The 16,406-nt window shown below is 45.3% G+C and overlaps 1 protein-coding gene across 1 annotated transcript in view; it reads right to left on the minus strand.

The window, feature by feature from the left end:
* The window catches only part of ACSL3 (acyl-CoA synthetase long chain family member 3), a 177,715-nt gene extending 166,710 nt beyond the window's left edge, over window positions 1-11,005 (minus strand). The window contains exon 1 of the mRNA XM_082249393.1: window positions 10,851-11,005. The gene's annotated coding sequence lies outside the window, so the exon portion shown is untranslated. The remainder of the gene's footprint in view (window positions 1-10,850) is intronic.
* Between the last annotated feature and the right edge of the window lie 5,401 nt (window positions 11,006-16,406).

A 16,406-nucleotide genomic window follows, 5' to 3' on the forward strand; every position in this document is an offset into this window, starting at 1 on the left:
TGCCCCCGACCTTTTGCTTGTACTCCCGACTATGCCCTGGACTGCTGCTTACTCTCCATCCACCAAAACCAGCCGTGAGCGTGAGCTGGGAGCCGCAACCTACTGGCTCTTAGACTCCGCTCCCTGGGGAATCTTATGCTCTAGCTCCCTGTCCAGGACCGTGGCCCTGTGTAGCTGCTTCGCTGAGCCATCGACCCTCAGCAGTTAGCTGTTTGGTTCACAACCTCTGTGGTGCGCTTCCCATCACTTGATCCTACAGGTGATGCTGACAGATGTAATGTATTTGTATTGTATTTTTGAAAAAAAAAAAAAAAACTGTACTGATTAAACAAAAATCGTACGATCTGGTATTGAACATAGAACATTTTTCTTGTTTGTCCCATGTTTGGGGTAAAAAAAAAAAAAAAAATTGCTTCAAAAAGAGGCATTTTTTTTAATAATATTCTGATCATATGTACAAGGCTTAAAAGGAGTTGTAAAGGTAGAAGGTTTTTTTATCCAAATGCATTCTATGTGTAGTAGCCGCCCTCAGCCTCCCTAATACTTACCTGAGCCCTATCTCTATGCAGCGATGTCCACATGTCCCTCGGCCATCCAAGACTCTCTCTCTCCTGATTGGCTGAGACCCAGCAGCGGCACCATTGGCTAACTGACTTTGACAGCAACGGAAGCCAATCAGGAGAGAGAGGGGGCCAGCCCAAACTGCAGCTCTGTGTCTGAATGGACACCCCAAAAAAAGAAAAAGTGTAAGCTGGTCTGCTTATGACAATCTGCTTGGCTGTTTCCCCTCACTACTTCCATTTCTAGCTGCAGGATGATACCCGCTACTCCCTGCCTATTATACAGACCACACATCATTACAACGTGGTATAAAAGAAAAAAAAAAAAAAAAAAAAAAGAAAAAAATCAGAACTCCCATTAGTAAAATACAAAGAACCAAAACCACACCACTGTTTTTGAGATCAGATAAAATGTGGGATTATACTCCAGCAGCACAGCTCCTTTAGCTACTCATTTAGTAGTTTTAAACAATCAGTGCAAAATCCTGTTTTCCATTGTCGATGAAACTAGCTGAAAAACTATTTTTTTCCTGCATTTTGCAGCAAACACTTACATTGCCTTCTAATATCTCTCTGAGGAGTCCATCTCTACGTCACTGCCTTGAAGATCCAGTCAGGGAGCACACACACTATACATTTAGATTGAATCGGATGTATCGCGTCCAACAATTCCTGGTGTGCTGTCCATAATTTGCATGCATTATGGACAAAGGGTGGTGTGTAATGATACGGACCTGGCAGATTCATGCACAATACGGTAGCTATGCTGGGCCTCCAGTGAGACCCTGCAAGGCATTACAGGTAGAAATGAAAGAAGTAGGGCCAAAGCTTTGTTGCCCCCATCTTCTCCTATGAATCCCAGGCGTGAAGTTAAACCTGCACTCCTGTGACCCGTTTTCAGCCAACATCAGGCTAAGGCAGAATCAGAGGAAGCAATGCCTTCATGTCACTCTCCACACAGGTTTCCTACTGTATGCTTATAAGTAGCGGCACTGCAGAAATCCCCCTCAGACGGCCAGTGTGCCTGTAAGGTCCTCAGACAGCTCGCATCACAGGCAGAATATAGAGAGGCTCTGTACCTTGTGATTGCGGTGATGACCAATCACAGTGATTACAAATGTAATACCATTTACATTGGAGAGCCCGCCAATCTCTCACAAATGGAGGAAAAAGGAGGAACTAATATTCATTGGTTCCAGATCAGCAGCAGATATTCAAGACTGTTGGGTTGTTTTTAACCCTTTCACCAACCCCTTCCTCTTCTGTGTACCTCAACTCTATCCTGTCTCTGCAGTGACATGTATATTAACACCTTTACTACCCCCCCTATGCATGGCCTATACATTTAGGCCCCATTTAAAAGTGTGTCACGTGAATGCATTTGTTTTTGTGCACCACACACAGGATGGCCCAGTCACTTGAATGGGCTGCCCTACACGGGCCACAAGAAACACACCTTGAGTTTTGGGCATATTCTTACTGTACATTTGTTGTGCGTTTTACCATGCATGTTTGCTGGCTGTGTATGGTGTGCCATTAACATAAATGGCATCGCAAACACAGAATTAGCTTCCAGAACATGAAGATGTCAATGCAGCCTTATTGTATTCAGTGCGCTATTACCAAGCTGCATTTTTTTTTTAACCCCAGCAATATTAGCTTGTTTCTTCATTCCCCAAGAATTGAGGCAAAAGAATAGATTGCCTTGGGGTGTTTTTCTAAAAGGGGTCGGGGGGGGTTTGTCCTGTACAGAAAATTGGGAAAACTAAGTTTCCGCAACAATATTCAGTCTTAAGCCCCATACACACGTACCGATTGTCGGCCATAAATATTCGGCCGACGACTGATTGCAGGCTTGTTAGTATGATGCTTCCAACAGCGCATTTTCGGCCGAACAGAATCTGTCGTGCAGACTTTAAAATTTTTGTTGTCCGTCACCAGAACGGCCGATTGTTCGCCAGTCAGTACAGATTTCGGCCGACAGACAGCAGATTAGCAAGACTGGGCATGCTCAGAAAAGAAAAAAAAAAAAAAAAGACAAGGAAAGTTAACCATCACATGACATCACTTCTGCAGTCGGCTGTTGTTGGCCGACAAAATTCGTGTGCAGTCTTTTGCAGTTTTCAACAGACACGACAGCCCTGGACAAAAGACGGCCGATCGTTCGGCCGACGATCAGTACGTGTGTACAGGGCTTTACTCTTCCCTCTATCTGACCGTAGGTCTTCTGAGAGCTCTTTTGTGTGAGGCATCATTCACATCAGGCAATGCTTCTTGTGAAAAGCAAACCCAGAACTGGTGTGTTTTTTATAGGGCAGGGCAGCTGTAACCAACACCTCCAATCTCATCTCAATGATTGGACTCCAGTTGGCTGACATCTCACTCCAATTAGCTCTTGATGTCATTAGTCTAGGGGTTCACATACTTTTTCCACCTGCACTGTGAAGGTTTACATGGTGTATTTAATAAAAACATAATTCTTTGTGGGTTATTAGTTTAAGCAGACTGATTGTCTATTGTTGTGACTTAGATAATCAGATCACATTTTATGACCAATTTGTGCAGAAATCCATTTCATTCCAAAGGGTTCACACACTTTTTCTCGGAGCTGTATATATAAAACACTTTTTAATCAGAGTGTAGCATTAAGTCAAACTCCTGGGATATTGATCTGGTCAGTTAAGTAGCAGAGGGGGTGGTTAGTCAGTTTCTTTGGTGTTTATGAAATTAACAAGTGCAAGTAGATGGGCAACAATGAGACAAATTCCATAACAGGAATTGTTTTACAGGTTATGGCTACTGAATTTTTTTTTCCCCTACTCCTCTTTTCTGACTGTTTTTCACGAGTTTTGCATTTGGCTAGGGTCAGTGTCACTACTGGTAGCACGAGGCGATGGTGATACCTGGACCCTATAGAGGTTGCACAGGCAGTCCAACTCCTCCAGGATGGCACATCAATACGTGGCATTGCCAGAAAGTTTGCAGTGTCTCCCAGCACAATCTCAAGAGCATGGAGGATATTCCAGAAGACAGGTTAGGAGAGCTGGACAGTGCCATAGAAGGTCCTTAACCCATCAGCAGGACCGGTATCTGCTCCTTTGTGCAAGGAGAAACAGGATGAGCACTGCCAGAGCCCTACAAAATGACCTCCAGCAGGCCACTGGTGTGAATGTCTCTGATCAATCAGAAACAGACTTAATGAGGGTGGCCTGAGGGCCAGACGTCCTCTAGTGGGAGTTGTGCTCAATGCCTGGCACTGTGGAGGTCGATTGGCATTTGCCATTGAACACCAGAATTGGCAGGTCTGCCACTGGCACCCTGAGCTTTTCACAGATGAGAGCAGGTTCACCCTGAGCACATGTGACAGACATGAAAGGGTCTGGAGAAGCCGTGGAGAGTATGCTGCCTGTAACAATGTTCTGCATGACCAGTGATGGCCAAGTGAGGCATATCAATGGAAAGCACAGACCTCTACAGGCTAGACAATGGCACCCTGACTGCCATTAAGTATCAGGATGAAATCCTTGAACCCACTGTAAGACCCTACGTGGGTGCTGGGTTCCTCCTGGTGCACAACAAAGCCCAGCTTCATGTAGCTAGAGTATGCAGCCAGTTCCTGGAGGATGAAGGAATTGATAACATTGAACGGCCCCCATGCACGCCTGACCTAAATCCAATAGGACACCTCTGGGACATTATGTTTTGGTCCATCTGACGCGGTCAGGTTGCACCTCAGTCTGTTCAGGTCAGTGATGCCCTGGTCCAGACCTAGAAGGAAATACCCCAGGACACCATCCCTCATCTCATTAGGAGCATGCCCCAACGTTGTCAGGCATACATACAAGCACATGGGGGCCATACAAACTATTGACCATTTTATGTTGCTGCATTTTTTCCATTTAGATTTCCGGGGTGTCTTTGAATTCAGCCTTCTGTAAGTTGATACTTTTCATTTCCATCAAACAATGTGGCATCCTTTTGTTTCTAACATTACCCAGTCCCTATCAGTATGAATATCCAGCATGAGATTTTTTTCCCTATTGAGACCTGATGTGCTTTCAAAGCGTTCCTCAAATTTTTTTTTTTGATCAGTGTAATAATAATAGAAAAAAAATTATATAATTATTATTATTATTATTATTATTATTATTGATAGACGGATTATTGGCAAGGCTGATATATCGGGGGACAATATGCACTTTAACCAATATATCGGTATCGGCCCCAGAACTGGCCGATATTTTTGTGGCGTCATTCTGCCTTCTTAAGCCTCCTACCTTGCCTTGGACAGCCTCGTCTGGAGTCGGGACTAGTCTCACTACCGGTAGTGTATCACAGCCATACACCCACAGGCCCTGTACCAGCCAGCCAGCCACAGCCCCTGTGCCAGGCAGCCACAGACAGGTGCCAGCCAGCCAGCCACAGACAGGTCCTGTACCAGACAGCCACAGGCCCTGTGCCAGCCACCCACCTACCACAGTGTGCCAGACAGACAGCATTAAACAAAGATTAACATGTTCAGTACCAGATTTGTGTCAAAAATTGTCTTTATTTTTCAAAACTTTAAATGTGCAAAATATTGGCCAATACCAATACGTTGTGACCAAAATATTGGCATCGGCCCTGAAAAAAAACATGGTCTATCCCTAATATATATATATATATATATATATATATATATATATATATATATATATATATATATATATATATATATATATATATATATATATATATATATATATATATATATATATATATATATATATATACACACACACACATACACACACACTATATTACCAAAAGTTGAGACACCTGCCTTTTCACACACACACACCAACTTTAATGGCATCCCAGTCTTAGTCCAATATTGAGTTGGCCCACCCTTTGCAGCTATAACAGCTTCAACTCTTCTGAGAAGGCTGTCCACAAGGATTAGGAGTGTGTCTATGGCAACGTTTTGTTTAACCATTATTCCAGAAGTACATTTGTGAAGTCAGGCACTGATGTAGATCATCCCAAAGGTGTTCTAGCAGGTTGAGGTCAGGACTCTGTACAGAGCAGTCAAGTTCCTCCACCCAAAACTCACACATCCATGTCTTTTATAGACCTTGCTTTGTGCACTGGTGTGCAGTCATGTTGGAACATCCCCAAACAGTTTCCACAAGTTTGGGAGCACGAAATTATCCAAAATGTTTTGGTATGCTGATGCCTTAAGAGTTCCCTCACTGGAACTAAGGAGCTAAGCCCAACCCCTGAAAAACAACCCCACACCATAATCCCCCCTCAACCAAAATGATTTGGACCAGTGCACAAAGCAAGGACCATAAAAGACATGGATGAGCGAGAATGGGGTGGAGGAACTTACCTAGCCTGCACAAAGTCCCAACTTCAACCGATAGAACACCTTTGGGATGAATTAGAGCAGAGACTGCCAGCCAGGCCTTCTCATCCAACATCAGTGTCTGACCTCACAAATGTGCGTCTGGAAGAATGGTCAAACATTCCTAATGCCCCGTACACACGTGCAGATTGTCGGCCGAAAATGTTCGGCCGAACGATCGGCCGATTTTCGGCTTGTTAGTATGATGCTTCCGACAGCGCACTTTCGGCAGAAAAGAATCTGTCATGCAAGCATTAAAATTTTTGTATGCCGACACCAGAGCGGCCGATTGTTCGCCAGTCAATACAGAATTCGGCCGACAGACAGCAGATTTGCAAGACTGGGCATGCTCAGAAAAGAAAAAAACACAGGGAAAGTTAACCATCACATGACATCACTTCTGCAGTCGGACAAAATTCGTGTGCAGTCTTTTGCACTTTTCAACAGACACGACAGCCCGGGGACAAAAGACGGCCGATTGTTCGGCCGACGATCTGCACGTGTGTACGAGGCATAAACCTTGTGGAAAGCCTTCACATAAGAGTTGAAGTGGTTATAGCTGCAAAGAGTAGGCCAACTCAATATTAAACCCTACGGACTAAGAGTGGAATGCCATTAAAGTTCATGTAAAGCCAGGTGTCCCAACACTTTTGGAAATAAAGCACATACACACACATATTAGGGTACAGCCTTGCATTAGTGAGTAATTGCCAGTCAAACTATCAACAACTGAAAAATGGCCTAGTAATAATGTGTATATATAGGTTGGTACTCAAGTGGTTAAACTTAAGTGATACTAAAAGATGATTTTTTTTTTTTTTCTTAAAAAAAAATAACAAATATGTTATACTTAGCTGTCCTGTGCAGTGGTTTTGTACAGAGCAGCCCAGATCCTCCTCTTCTCAGATCCCTCACTGACGCTCCTGTCCCCTCCCTCCTGTTCCTGTTGAGAGCTCCCACAGCAAGCAGTTTGCTTTGGGGCACCCAAGCCGAGCCGCAGCTCTGTGTCCTTTTCAGACACAGAGCCAAGGTTCGACCCCACCCCCTCCTCATTGGCTAACTGACTTTGACAGCAAAGGGAGCCAAAGGCACCGCTGCTGTCTCAACCAATCAGGAGGGAGAGTCCTGGACAGCTGAGGCACTAGTGCACATCGCTGGATTGAGAAGGGGCTTAGGTAAGTATTAGGGGGGCTGCTACACAGAGGGCTTTTTATCTTAATGCATTAGGATAAAAAAAAAAAAACCTTCTGCCTTAAAGAGGTTGTAAACCCCCAAAAAATGTTTTTTTTTTTTATTTTTGCAACCTGCAAGAGAAACACATAATGAGCTAGTATGCATTGCATACTAGCTCATTATGAAATACTTACCTTAGAACGAGCCCCCGCCGTCCGCTTACCTGTATGACAGGCGACATGTCCAGTCGCCCGTCTTCCGGGATCGCGGCATCCGGCCATCTGATTGGCCGGAGCCGCGGTGACGTCACTCCTGCGCACGCGAGTGGGAGCCGACGGTCATGGCATGGAGCTCTGAAGGAACGGCACCAGCGGCCGTTCCTTCAGAGCGCATGCGCCAGTGATGTCACTGGCTGCATGTAAGGTAAATATATCCTATACGATACATGTTTAGGAGATATTTACAGTACCTATAGATAAGCCTTACCTATAGGTACAAGTTACAGAGGAGGGTTTACTTCCTCTTTAAGAACCACTTTTATAAGTACATGAAGCATTCCAGTGACCGGCAACAGGAAGCACCTACTCTGTGTGATAATACCCAATAACCCTTCACATGACAATCATTTTTAATGGGTTGTACTTGGGAGGTAACCAGTTTCCTAAAGCTACCATTAGCCTTGAAGAGACCACTCAGGATTCCTCATGCATGAATGTAAACAAACATCACTTCACTGAAGGAATGTTCCAGGTAGAGCAGAACACTGACAGATCTGTCTTTAGTGCACACAAGTATTCTGCAGAATCTATGTCTGGTCATTGCTCTATGGACAGTTCTTTTTCCATTACATCCCAGGAACGTGCATGGCCCATCTATTTATAGAAGAATGCATTGGGTGTTTGGTCTCTCCGAATCACATGGTAAAGCTTGTTTACTGATGAATATGCATTCAGTATCAATTCTTCACACAATCCATATTACAGACTCAGAATATTAGGTTATTTTCCTGACTGAGCTATGCACAATGAATAAATAAAGGTCATTATGTAGTCTATACATCATTTAGCCCTAGGAAGAAAAAGCTTGCAGGCCTTTTGTTCTGGCATCAATACAAGAGGTGAGGCCTGTGCATCCTCTATTCATCTTATTCACTGCATGGTCTTATAATGAGCGTTACATCTGGAAAATAGTCACATGGACCACTGTTAATGGCTAGCAATAATGAGAAATTTCACAAACACAATGCCCAACCAAAGAGCCACCTGAACATTACTTACTCTTTTCCTTTTTCAGGCTAGGTTCACACTACAGCGAATTGGATGCGGGTTTCTCCGCATCCAATTCACGTGTCAGGAGATTGTGACTGGCTCTCTATGGAGCCGGTTTACATATCTCCGGAGCACAGGAGTGCTGTGCGTCTTATGGTCCATTTCAGGTCTTAATTCAGACTGAAATTGGACCTGAAAGGGTGAACAGGAACGTACCCCTGCTGTGAGCCGCTCTGTGCGGCAGTGTAAATCCACACACACTAATTATTATATATATATATATATATATATATATATATATATATATATACACATACACACACATACACACACACACACACACACACACACACACTGATATGGACTGGGTAATTGGTCAGGAATGAAAGAATGCCACATTGATGGAAATGAAAATCATCAACCTACAGAGGACCGAATTCAAAGACACCCCAAAAATCAAAGGGAAAAAATGATAAGGCAAGTCCATTTTGCTGAAATTTCATTGCAGCGACTCAAAATGGTACTTCGTAGTTTGTATGGCCCCCACGTGCTTGTATGCATGCCTGACAACATCAGGGCATGCTCCTAATGAGACGATGGATGGTGTCTTAGGGTATTTCCTCCCAGATCTGGACCAGGGAATCACTGAGCTCCTGAACAGACTGAGGTGCAACCTGGCAGTGCCAGATAGATAAAAACATAATGTTGCAGAGATGTTCTATTGGATTTAGGTCAGGCGAGCGTGTGGGCCATTCAATGGTATCAATTCCTTTATCCTCCAGGAACTCTCTGAATACTCCAACCACATGAGACCGGGCATTGTCATGCACCAAGAGAAACTCAGGACCCACTGCACCACCATAGGGTCTGACAATGGGTCCAAGGATTTCATCACAATACCTAATGGCAGTCAGGGTGCCATTGTCTAGGCTGTAGAGGTCTGTGTGTCCCTCCATGGATATGCCTCCCCAAACCATCACTGACCTACAACCAAACCAGTCATGCTGAACGATGTTAACAGGCAGCATAACGTTCTCCACAGCTTCTTCAGACCCTTTCTTGTCTGTCATAAGTGTTTAGCGTGAACCTGCTCTCATCTGTGAAAAGCACAGGGCACCAGCAGTGGACCTGCCAATTCTGGTGTTCCATGGAAAATGCCAATCGAGCTCCACGGTGTCGGCAGTGAGCACAGGGCCCATTAGAGGAATTTGGGCCCTCAGGCCAACCTTATGAGGTCTGATTCAGATTTGGTCAGAGACATTCACACCAGTGGCCTGCTGGAGGTCATTTTGTAGGGCTCTGGCAGTGCTCACCCTGTTCTTCCTTGCACAAAAGGAGCAGATACCGGTCCCGATGATGGGTTAAGGACCTTCTAAGGCACTGTCCAGCTCTCCTAGAGTAACTGCCTGTCTTTTGGAATCTCCTCCATGCTCCTAAGACTGTGTTGGGAGACACAGCAAATCTTCTGGCAATGGCATATATTAATGTACCACCCTGGAGGAGTTGGACTGCCTGTGCAACCTCTATAGCAGTGATGGCGAACCTTGGCATCCCAGATGTTTTAGAACTACACTTCCTATGATGCTCCTGCACTTCAGTGTAGTTGAGCATTATAAGAAATGCAGTTCCAAAACATCTGGGGAGCCAAGGATTGCCATCACTGCTATATAGGGTCCAGGTATCGTCTTATGCTACCAGTAGTGACACAGACCCTAGCCAAATGCAAAACTAGTAAACAGTCAGAAAAGATGAGTAGGGGAAAAAAATGTCAGTGGTCTCCACCTGTAAAACTATTCCTGTTTTGGAGGTTGTCTCATTGTTGCCCATCTAGTGCCCCTGGTAATTTCATTAACACCAAAGCAGCTGAAACTGATTGACAACCCCATCTACTACTTAACTGACCAGATCAATATCCCAGGAGTTTAATTGACTTGATGCAATACTATGTATAAAAAGTGTTCAATTTTTTTTGAGCGAATATATATATATATATATATATATATATATATATATATATATATATATATATATATATATATATATATAGTCTATGCAATCACCATGCTACACACACACACACACTATATATATATATATATATATATATATATATATATATACACACACACACACACACACACAATATATACATACACATATATGTCTATGCGACCATAATAAGCTGAATGTGAGTCCCTCCTTATCAGTAAGACGTCACACCGGTAATGACGATTATTGTTGTGATGTGAATACGGACTGAGGACGGCCTGATCACGTATAACAGAGGAATGGGGGAGCCGTACCCAGCCCATAGACAAGCCGTACGGCGGGTGTGATGAATAATGCAGGGCTCGTCATAGGGTGATGATCACATCAGGCTCAGGATGGGTGACCGCCAGTAACCTTGGTAAACAGTATGGCCAGTTTCCCTGGTGACGGGAGCTGGGAAATAGGAGAGGAGACACTAACTCACCCGGAGGACGGACGGGCGGCCTGCCCCGGTGTGGATAGATGCTGCACACAGGGAAGACACACGTAGATGCTCGCCGCAGCCGGTGTCACTGCCGTGAACACGCACAGCAAGCCGATGACGCCGCCAACACAACGCTGGCAGCCAATCAGCGGCGGGAGATGCAGAGGTGTGCCACTACCCCTTTCGTTTTACACCGAGCCCCGCCCTCCACATCCTTCCTCCCAGTGTCATTGAGTGCGATGAGAGGGAGGCACTGATTGGTTGCAGAAAGTGGCGCGTTGGTGGGGGCTGGAATGTGATGTCATGGTGGGCGGGGATGAGGTTATTAGAGGTCAGAGCTGAGGAAGAATGTTGGAGTGAAGCATCTAGCCACATGTGTTAGAGCTGGCGGTCTGTACGCTGAGAGCGGGAGACGGTCCCTTAGCTGTTACTGTGGAGACGACAGCGACCGTTTCTCAGAGCTGGGCGCACGTGTAGCCAAACAATAGTAACTATAGAGCTGATGTGTAATATAAATAAAGACGACGAGGGCAGAAATGTGTGAGAGGTCCTGGTCTATAAGGAGTACAGTACATGGCCTACAGTCACTGCTGGGGGCAAATAAAACATTCCCTGGGAACACAAGGTCTATACACAGCCGAGGCGGCGGGACTGCATTGGTCGGCTATTCAGGCATGGTCTCATTACAAGACAAAGTAAAATGGCTGGTGTCATACAGACCCACTTCTCATCATTGTAGTGTGTGGTGAAAACAACTTTATTCAACATAGCACAGTACAATGCCATCCACTGCCTCACACTGCACGTGACCAGTACAACTTAATGTGGAACTTTACCCATAATAACATGATACAAAATAATCTACATCAATTCCACATTATTAATTACGTTACCAAAACGAGTGTGTGCTGTAAATTGCCTCCAGAATTGCTCCTGTGTCTCCTTGCTGGATCCTGACATTTGCTGAAGCTCAGAGCCCCTGAACAGCAGTAAATTATTAAGCGCAACTAAACCCATTGATTTAAGGCCCCTTTCACACGAGCGACCCGATCCGCCTGTCAGTTTTTCAGGCTGGCCTGATCGGATGCTCCGTGCATCCCTATGGGGCAGCGGATGTCAGGAAAGACATCTCCACTGACACACGCAGCTACCCGATTCCGATCCTGTCCATGAAATCCGGATGGAAATCCTATTTTCCATTCATCTAGAGGATCGGATGAGAACAGAGTTCTCATCCGATCTCCCCATAGAAGACAGCAGGGATCTGACAGCTCCCTCTCTGCACATAGGGCAGAGACGGATTTGTCACCCGCCTGCTCAGCGGGGATCGGCGGATGGATCCCGCACTGAGCAGAACGAACTCCATTGCCGTGTGAAAGGGGCCTAACAGTTTTAAAAAACAGTTACATTCTGAGAATGCCAGGATGGCTAACTGGCTTGTGTCGTCAATCAAACTGTCAAACCATCAAATGACTGGTTAAATAACTGATCGAATGTGCAGCAAAATAGCAGTTGCAGATCAAACAGAAGTCACTTCCTTGGATGTAAAGGATACAAGGGTTTAATTCTGCTTTAACCACTTAAGCCCCAGAGGATTTGGCTGCTCAAAGACCAGGGCCTATTTTGCGATTCGGCACTACGTGACTTTAACGGACAATTGCGCAGTCGTGCGATGCTGTACCAAATTAAATTGACGTCCCCTTTTTCCCCACAAACAGAGCTTTCTTTTGGTGGTATTTGATCACCTGTGCGATTTTTACTTTTTGCGCTATAAACAAAAAAAGAGCGACAATTTTGAAAAAAATAACAATATTTTTCACATTTTTTATATGAAATTCTCAAAAAAAAAAAGTAAAAATCAAAATTTTTTTAACATTTTAGGCCAATTTGTTTTATGCTACATATTGTTGGTAAAAAAAAATCGCAATAAGCGGATTTTGATTGGTTTGCACAAAAGTTATTGCGTTTACTAACTACGGGAAAGATTTATGTCATTTTTATTGTTTTTTTTTTAACTAGTAATGGCATCGTTCTGCGATTTTTTTTTGTGGGACTGCGACATTGAAGCGGACAGATCGGACCCCTGACTGACATTTTTGACACTTTTGGGAGTACCAGTGACATTACTACAGTAATCAGTGCTATAAATATGCACTGTTACTGTAAAAATGACACTGGCAGGGAAGGGGTTAACTTTATTAGTGATCAAGGGGTTAAGTGTTTCTAACTGTCAAGGGGCGTGGCTTGTGATGTAACCACAGAGACATACGATCCTACATAGCAGGATCGTATGATCTCTGGAGTTACACCAGGGAGAATGACAGGCGGCTTTGTTTACATCAGCCACCTGCCTTTCTCCCTCTCCAGCGGGAGATCGCGAGTGACCGGCGGACATCGCGCAGCGATGTCAAGGAACGAGCGGGGGCGGAAGCGCACCTCCGGCAGCGCGCGCTCGCCCCCTAGAGGCTCGTGGGCGAGTGACGTAGCAGTACATCACTTTGCCCAGGAGGGGCTGACCGCCGCAGTATATGTACTTGCGGCGGTCGGCAAGTGGTTAAGGTGATCAGCCTCTACTAACGCTCCAGTGCATAAAAATGTCTTAAAATGTAGAGCCCAACTGATCATGTGCAGAGCAGGGTGAGACAGTGTATTCCTGGATTCTACACAGTATACACAGTAAAGGCACTTATCTTTAATGTTTTACATAGCTATACCTGCAAAAGGCAGACATCCCAACCTGCAAAAACTCATTTCATGGAGGTGGAATCAGTATACAGAGGTTTACTTCTTCTGAGAGATAATAAAGGAACACTCTAACCACCATGACCTCCTCAGTGATTTGAAGTGGTCATGGTGGTAGGAGTCAGAAACACTGCACATGCTGGGATATTTACAGTTATGTGCTGGGGGCTAGTTGCACCCCTAGCACATGTGACTTAGGCAGCCAGAAAATGTCATGTCATTATTTATACATGTTTGAGCAAGGACATGACATATTATGACAAAACACAAGTTATTAAAAAACATATTGCAACAATTTACACACGCTAATGCACATACCTTTTCTACTTACTTTGCAGACTGCTGGCGGGTACTGTTGGTGGGTACTGCTGGCTGGTACTGCTGGTGGGTACTGCTGGCAGGTACTAATGGTGGGTATTACTGGCGGGTACTGTTGGTGGGTACTGATGGCTGGTACTGCTGGCAGGTACTGCTGGCAGGTACTAATAGTGGGTATTGCTGGCGGGTATTGCTGGCAGGTACTAATGGTGTGTATTGCTGGCAGGTACTGCTGGCAGGTACTAATGGTGGGTACTGATGGCGGGTACTAATGGTGGGTATTACTGGCGGGTACTGTTGGCTGGTACTGCTGGCAGGTACTAATAGTGGGTATTGCTGGCGGTTACTGCTGGCAGGTACTAATGTTGGGTATTGCTGGCAGGTACTGCTGGCTGGTTATGCTGGCAGGTACTAATGGTGGGTTCTCCTAGCAGGTACTGCTGGCGGGTACCGATGGTGTGGTTACTGTTGGCGGGTACTACTGGCGAGTAATGCTGGTGAGTACTGCTGGTGGGTGCTGGTGCAGTTACTGCTGGCGGGTACTGCTGGCGCGGTTACTGCTGGCAGGTACTGCTGGTGGGTACTGCTGGCTCCTCTGAGACGGAGAGTGTGACAGGAGTCGGTGCTGGAGGAAGCAGCGGCTGCAGTAAAGAGCAGAGCTGCTGCTTTCTGGATCCCTCCTGTCACAGGCAGAGTACATTTGATATCTCTCCACCTGTGACAGGGGTCGGAACTACACAGGAAGCATCGTCTCTATTCTTCACTGACACAGCTGGCATTGCAGCCGGGATATTGCTTCGGCACTTGTGGGTGTCAGCGAGTCGCAGGCAAAATGCGGGAGACTCCCGCACCTCTCAGGAGACTTGGAATGTCTGAAAAGGGGCCAGACTGAAGTGATCCAGTAGGACCTCATTTTCTGACTAGAGTTCCACTTTAAAGTTGTCAGCAGATCGGCCTCTACAAATTCAGCATTGCCTAAAAATGGAGAGCAATTAAGCCCCTGCAGAGCAGGGTGAGTCAGTGTATTACTGGATTATAAATAGTATAGACTCTGATTTTTTAATGTTTTACATAGTTATACCTGCAAAAGGGGCCAGCCTGAAGTCATCTAGCAGGACCGAATTTTCTGACTAAAGTTCCACCGTAAAGCTTAGTTCCACCCAAAAGTGGAACTTCCGCTCTTTTGCTTCCTCCCCCCCCCCCCCTCCAGTGCCACATTTGGCACCTTTCAGGGGGGAGGGGGGAACGGGTACCTGTTTTTGACAGGTACCCTTCCCCACTTCCGGGATACGGCGCCCCAGCGCCATCCTTCGGAAGTGTGGCCCACTCCTCCTTCCCCCGCTGCCGAGCCAATAGGAATGCGCAGCGTGCTTCTCATATGCGCAGTAGGGACCAGCCTGTGAAGCCACAAGGCTTCACTACCGGGTTCCCTTACAGGCAATGGCGGCGGCAGCACCCGACAGCAGATGGAAACATCGGCTGCGGTGTCAACGTCGCAGGACTCCAGGACAGGTAAGTGTCCTAATATTAAAAGTCAGCAGCTACAGTATGTGTAGCTGCTGACTTTTCATTTTTGAAGGGGGGGGGGCGGAACTCTGCTTTAATTAAATGTCTGTGTGACAGTTGGTTTAAAAAAAAAAAAACATGGGTTGTGATCCCACTGCTCTGCATTGTAATTCTGTGACTGGTGCATATTAGTCTTATGCCCTAATGACAGTGGGTGGGAATAAAGGCCCCAGCATCAATAGGAGTAAATAATAAAAATGTCCCTGGTATCAGTGGGAGTAATAAATGCCCAGTATCAGTGGGAGTAATACATTGCCCATTTTTAGTGGGAGTAATAAATGCCCAGTGTCAGTGTGACTAATAAATGTTCAGTGTCAGTGGCACTAATAAATGCCCAGTTTCAATTAGAGTAATAAATGTCCAGTGTCAGTGGTTGTAATACATGCCCATTGTCAGTGGTTGTAATAAATGCCCAGTGTCAGTGGGGGTAATAAATGCCCTATGTCAGGGGGTAATAAATGCCCAGTGTCAGTGGGGGTAATAAATGCCCAGTGTCAGTGGGGGTAATAAATGTCAAGTGTCAGTGGAGGAAATAAATGCACAGTGTCAGTGGGAGTAATAAATGCACAGTGTCAGTGGTAATAATACATTTCTGGTGTCAGTGGGAGTAATAAAGTACCTGATGTAACTGGTCAGTGGGAATAATAAAGTACCTGATGTCAGTGGGAGTAATAAAGTACCTGATGTCAGTGGGAGTAACAAATTCCTGGTGTCAGTGGTCAGTGCAAGTAATAAATTCCCAATGTCAGTGGGAGTAATAAATTCCCAGTTGCAGTGGGAGTAATACATTCCGAGTGTCAGTGGGAGTAATAAATTCCCAGTGTCAGTGGGAGTAATACATTTCCAGTGTCAGTGGGAGTAATACATTTCCAGTGTCAGTGGGAGTAATAAATTCCCAGTGTCAGTGGTAGTAATAAATT

The sequence above is a fragment of the Pelophylax lessonae genome (assembly GCF_965119305.1).
Source record: "Pelophylax lessonae genome assembly, chromosome: 3".
NCBI lineage: Eukaryota > Metazoa > Chordata > Amphibia > Anura > Ranidae > Pelophylax > Pelophylax lessonae.